Here is a 7,103-nt window from a genome sequence, read left to right as displayed (position 1 = left end):
AGGGAAGATGCCTTTTGGCACTAGAACGGATTTCTAGATACCTTTAACGGTTTGCAGCACACCAAAGGAAAAGAATTCATTTTCACAAAGTATTCACAAGACGAAGACAGTAAGATGCATTTCACGATACATTATCCGCATTCGATGATGCGTAGTAGAATATCCTCCCATCGCATGTCACACCGGAAGTGAGGCGAAAGATCCGGGATAATTTACGTGTGCGGATTGAAAGATTTCTCACGCGAAAATTGCTCACCTGCAGTCCCTCTCGGGAGGAGGGAGTTTGATAATTACCGTTCGATTCGAAAAGTATTCATTACCGTAATAGGTGTCTCGTGTGTTAGAGGTACGTTGATGGTGGCAATGTTTAATCAAGCATCCATATTGCACTCCACATTGCGCTTGATTGGCGCGAGCAGCCTTCGTGCGATGCTGCTTAATAAGGATACGTGCCGAGTTGCCACGCATTTGCCATCGAGCGGTTGAGCTGGTGCGTGATTAAGGTACCCCGTTGGAAAAGCAGTAGCGAAAGTTGATCTCTGTCAGCGATAGCGACGTTTCATGATCGATCTTCCATATATTTTATTATGATATAACATAATTTATTATGAAATACATCAAAACGTTCTCCGTTGTTTCTTCGTTTGGCAATAAGTCAACTTATTATTTCCCCCATTGAAACCTGCTTAGCAGAGCATTTCCAAGTAATTTTCGCGCCAGATACACCCTAACAGGGGAACCCGGCAGTGAGGTGTCCGCCGGAATCTGTCTGCTACACCTTAATATTGGCCGATTTTACAGAAATATTCGTTACCGAGCTGTACGGAGAAACTCACAGACTTTCTCCCAGACTGCTAACATTATTTCGAAACAGCATTCACGGTCACTTGCCAGTAAAAATGCAATTTCAAAAGTTTTCTACACACGTTCGATGTGACCAAAGCATCGAGTCGATGAGCCAAACGCAGCATAAACGGATGTTGCGACATTCGTTCTAACTACTTTATAAATAGTTTACATAATGTTGCCACACCGTCGTGTCGCTGCTGAAGGTGAGACCAAGTAAAGTTAGCTCCGATCGGAGATTTGTTTCTGCCAGGACACCTCCAGGGACGGCAACGGAAGCATTGCTCAAAAACAAGAACACCTTTTTGTACGTTCCTTCGTTAGTTGGCAGTTTGTTAGAGTGTAATGAGTAGGGACAGTTTAACAGTTGCTCAACGTTTAACAATACAACCCATCGACTGGACAGGATGTTCGATGCAAATTCTCGAGCCTCGGAATGCATCGGGCTGTGCAGTGCTTTTCGTGGGAAAGTGGTGGCGGCATACAATAAACAACTTCCCAAGTACTGCTCCTTTGCGATGGAATTATTCCGTAACATATATTCCGCTTTCTGGTGAACACTGCGCGTTTGTTATCGGTCGGACAACGTAGGTGCCTGGGAAAACCCGGAATCGCTTCAAGGATGCCATGTGTGTACCCACTGCCCCAAGAATCATTTGCGGCGGTTGTGGAAAGAAAGAGATTGTCACATGTTTAGAGATGTGGTAGCAAATTACCTCTACATAAGTGAGCTCACAAAAGGTAGTAAACCTATAAGTAGATCAAGCTCTCGACAACCACCACGCAAATATTGTCGAGTATCGTGCGTCGCCTTCGGTCGTGCAATCTTTCTCTGCATGTAACGAAACTCTTTCATTTATTGAACCGGCAGAGACTAGCTGTTTTAAAATGAAACAACTATAATGAAACTAGTCGATACCGAAAATAGGAACAAAAGGGACCCATGAACCATGTAAACTGGTCCTCTATCGCACCGTTCAATGCCACAGCCACTTTGCAACTATTTTATATACAACTATAATTGGGACGCGTCGGTGGCAACAAAACCGTTGGCGGGAGGAAATGGAAAAGCGCTTTTCATTGACATTCAACCGGCGCATCTTATTGTTGCAAAACGGGCATCTCCACAAACACCCATCTCCATCACCCGGTCAAAGTGTCGTCAAAGTGGCAAAACTTTTTGTTTATGTCAATAGCAGCTCGCATTCTTGGAATGGTGCAATGGTGATTGATGCGGAAAATGCAATGTAATTGTAGGCACTCTGTTGCCTTTCTTTGATGATGCGAATCGAGGACGCGACGAGGACGCGAAGAAACTTAACCCAGTCATGCGCTGTCTGTCTGGGCCAAATAGTGCATCCTATTGTAGGGTATCAGTAAATTGGAAACACGGAATAAAGAAAATTCAAATTGAAAGCTGACTTATTTTGCTGATAATTTTAAGACGTTATGCAACGCTGGGTTTCGTGGCCATTTCCATCTTTAAGCGATCAAACTAAATTAGGTCAGGTTCTGTGGTTCACATGGCCAACCCAGCTCTCGATTCGTCGGCTCCTCAAGCGTCCCAAGCAAATGGAAACCAAACATTTGGTTGAAAACACGTGACACACCATCAACATAGCGCCGAGACCTAAGACTCTTAGATATTCTCTGCAGTAACAATTCTAAACCCAATCGTGTCCCATTACCATTAATCTAGAAACAAAACAACAAGTCCACCCAGTAGGAGAAGCATTTTGAACCACGACTTAACTTTCCGAGTCCGAGTATCTTTCTTCACGGGCTGGAAGCTACCCAATAATGGAGGTTGTAGATTAGTCCACCACCCTTGGGGGTCACGGAAACCAACGAAAAGAGCAATCTGATTTCAAAACACTGATCGACGACGACGGCGACGACGAGGGTACACGTACCTTTGAGCCGCCGAAGAACACGTGCGCCGCGTCGTCGGTTGATTAGATGCGCGGCCGCGGCCAATGATGGTGGTCGTGGTGGCGGCCGATCCTTCAATTCGAATACGTTACCACCAATTTGCGTTTGCTGCGTTCACTGATCACTCGTCATAAAATGGTTGTTTAAAAAGGTTTTTTCACCAAACTTTTACTATAGCTTTGCACTGGGATTAACAAAGAAAACAATAATACAGCTAAAATTACATACACAAGACACTTCACATACTAAAACAAAACCCCGCGCCCCTCGCACTAACGACTCGGGTGAAAAAGGTCGGGACACGCAGACTGTGCCAGAGTTGCCCTCCGATCGCGGTGCACAAGGACACGAGTGTTCGGTTTTCGCTAGACAGCACTGCCCCGTTCGCCACATTCCAAGCCAGCCCGAGCTCCTCCACTTTTGTTAATTTATGCACATTGAAACATTGGGACACGTCGGTGCGACTCGCGTAACGCGCCCGATCGCTCGACATAGCGCAATCAATAGTCGCACTTCTGTAGTCGAAATCACAGAAAACAACATGGCGACGCGGGTCCATGATCGCATCCCACTAACACCCAGCCAATCGCCAGAAAGGGCCCGACGCGTATCGGTTCGATTTTCTTCGATTTCAACATCTGGACTGGAGCGAATCACGAACGGGAGCACAATTGATCTAACATTCCATCTTCCTTTAGCAACGAGCACTCCGAATTTAAAAAGAAATGGGGTGAAATGCCGGTTTAGATGGTTGGAAAATGAAACTCAGAATTTCGCGATTTCAAGCGTAAGCCTCAACAACGGGTAACCATCCTTTTTCGTTTGCGAACAACCGAACCTTCTGCCAGCTTCGTCGATCACTACACAATGGGTTGGCCGATTGGCTATCAGTGCACCGGATAACGAAAGGTCGACTAGTAGTCCGAATTCAGAACCTCGGTCGGCTCGGAAGGTGATTTGCAAAACGCCATCATTCGCACCGTGCCAATCCTCGCCAATCCTTTTCCTGTGTGCTTGTGTCGCCGACGTGGCCACAGAAAATGGAAGACAATCGGTTAATGTGTTCTACCGCAACGCCGGTCCGGCGGATGGCACGGCGTTAATGAGGATAATCTACTTTCACTTTTACGGTTCTACGGGAGTCCTGGCTGGCGTTTGAGGATTACCCGGAGTGGCCCGATCGGAGGTATTTCGGTTTGACACCCGCTGGACACGGGAAGTGCGTGTGCGATCGATCGGTTCGACTGTTCACCGTCAACTGCTGGCCGTGTGCGAGCTTTCGGGTATCGGTGGCCTGATAGCAGCTTCTGCCGAACGGATTACATATCGTTGCCATCGACACGGGCACGAGCACTGCTTTGCGTGGCCGGGCGTGGTATGCGTTACAGTTCGCCCCCTGATGCGTCTGGCCGACAGGCGTTTTGGCGCCTCTGTCGGAGAGTCTGAACACGAGAATCACAGCTCCCGCGGAGAGGATGCGGTCGTCGACTGCACTTCCCGAATGCAGTTCGGATGCATTCATCGGAATCGGCGATAGCGGAACGATATTCTCGGAGAACCATGAATGAACGTAAAGTATAGTCGGGCCGGCGGGTTTGTGTTGCTTTATTGCTCTAGGTCAAGGACTGCACGGTGGGTGGTCTTTTTTTGGATCGGGGAAGGCGCACTGCCGGAACGGAAGCGGAAGGGCGCAACAGTTTGTGTCGGTCGGTGGATGGTCGGGAGACCCCAAACCGGTGCACTTAGCTGTAGCTCTTAGACAGTAACATGTAGTAACTCTTAGACAGTGTACATTCATGGAACAGCGAAATGACGAACAATTGTTATAGGACAAAGAGACAAACAAACTATTCCAGTTTGATTTCGACCCGAACAGGCCGTGAAGCACGAGCACCGGTGGCGTGCCACCCGTTCTCACCCGTGGCGTTATTCTCGTAGCGGCTGAAAGCAAGGGGAACGGCCGAAGGACGGGTGCATTGCACCGCACTGATATGCACTGATATGCACCGTTCCTCCGCATGAACGTACATGTTGTCAAAAATTCCGGCGAAAACATTTTTGCCGCCAGAGTTTGTAACATCGTCTTGGCCGTATCATAATCGTCTTCCAAAAAGGTGCCCAGGTGCTCCTTCACCTGGTCCTCGGAGGCTTGATTAAGGAGTTGCAGCTCCGGCACGTTCGTTACCGGCAAGGATAAGGATAAGGAGGGGATAGGGTGTTGAGCTGTTGGGGGATAGGGTGGGGAGCTGATGGGGGGTAGGCTGAGGAGGATGAGGATGTTTACCTCATTCGGGTATGGCCAATTTGTGAATCGCGTGACTTTAATGCCGTTGTACTCGTGCTGCGCGCTGCTGCGCATAATCTAATAGAAAGAGGGCGAACCTTTCGTCTTGAGCGTGTTTAGTGGCAGCGAAGCCCAAACCCCGCACGTGCTACTCGGCCCGCTCTGCGACCAGTTGCCGGAATTGCCGAATGTCACAGTCAGAGCGGTGCTTGCAGACGCTGAGGGACGAGCGCGCGCGAAAGGTAGGTTTCTTAGCGGGGTAAATTTATTTAAATTTTTATGTATTGTTTTTCTAATAATTACAGAGACGACCCGGCAAAACGCATATTATGGATGCCAAAAGTGCATCATTCCTGGCAAAATGGTGGGTGAGAAACTCAGCTTCTACCGCGACAAACCCTTCCCCGCACGAACGCACGCTGAATTCGTGGCCCATCGGTACGATGCAACACATCGTACTTTCGGTGATCCCACGCAAATGACGCCTTTGGTTCGTTTGGAATTAGACATAGTTAAAGATGTCGTTGTGGGTGACGACCGACATTTGCTGCACTTAGGGGCAGCGAAGGATTTTTGGGAGTTATTCACGCACACAACTCGCATGAGCGCGGAGAATTTCGACAAACTCCAAGGCCTGATGTGCGAGGTCCACTTTCCGCACGAACGGAAAGGCAGACAGTTCGGCACAGGAACATTGGAATGTGGACCCCTTCAATGTGGGGGTACTTCTGCGATGTGGTAGGCTTTGTGGTTTTTCAGCAGGTGCTATCCGAACCAGATTTTGAACTCTATTGCAAGTTGCATTGGGCGGTTGCAATGGACGTTTGTTGCGGTACGCAAAACAATTGTTTGAGCAATACGTTAAAGACTACGAAAGAATCGTCGGGTATGTACCGTGTAGCGTCCACTGCCTCCTCCATGTAGTAGACGAAGTTAGAGACAAGGGCCGTTGCCGGGCCAGTCAACCACCCCGTTCGAGGACGAGTTAAGCGGCCTCAAATAAAAGGTTTATACTGTGGAACCTAAACGGGTGGTCAAGATAGTAGCAACGGCCCTGTTGCTTCGGGAGGCAGTGCGACGCCATTTCCCCGTCTTAAACTGTCCCTACCCTACGGTAACGCACGAAGGCCGTAGGGTAAAGATAAGGGAGAAGTTCTTGCTGAGAAGTGAGACCGTCTCAGTAACCGATGCCAATGGCTGGTTAATGTTAATGGCAAAGAGGATGTAGAAGTAGTAAAATTTGAAAAGGCATCGGAAAAGGACATTGGGTTTCGTGCCTCTGATTGAATCCTTCGCAGAGTTATTCGAAGGATGATCAGAGTGCCAAAACCACCCGTAATGTTGCCCGAGCCGTGCCGTCTTTTTATTCAGGGTGTGGGTGTGGTGGCGGGGTTTAATCGCTCGCGATCCAGAATTCGAGGCCCGTAACCGACTCCCGTAGCCCGTAGCCGAGGCCTTAGGCATCACGACATCCACGACAAAGAGGATCATTACAAACACACTTTCCAGTTCAATTTTAAGGACAAACGTGAGCGATCTGGCAGCGTCGAGAGAATCTTTCGGCGCCTTCTACCGCAACAGATGTCGATCTGGACCTGGATCATCCGCGATCATCCAGCTTTACGCCAGTTACGTTTCGGGTTCTGCTCGAGATAATAACTCATTTTATTGAATTTCGATTGTCGCATTGCTGACGCAGCGACTTTGCCGGCTGCCAGGCGGAAACTGCTGCCGTCGCTAACTCGCCTTCCGCTTCCGCTAAGGCCCGGGGCCGACAGAATGGTCATCGGAAACGAAAACGATCACCGTCTCAGCTCTTCTAGAATTGGAATATTGTATCACGTTTATTTTACTGATTTATAATATATTTTTTTCTTATTTTTTATTTTGTCTAATCAATGATTTTTATACAAAAATACGCCAAAAATACAAAAATGAAGACCATTGTTGTTTACATTTTTTCCCAATTTTTTGACAGCTGCACCCTGCACCCTAGCGCCCTCTATCAGTGAGTGCGCTTACAATTTATTATTATCGCACT

The sequence above is a fragment of the Anopheles bellator genome, chromosome 1 (assembly GCF_943735745.2).
Source record: "Anopheles bellator chromosome 1, idAnoBellAS_SP24_06.2, whole genome shotgun sequence".
NCBI lineage: Eukaryota > Metazoa > Arthropoda > Insecta > Diptera > Culicidae > Anopheles > Anopheles bellator.
This window is presented reverse-complemented; position numbering follows the sequence as displayed.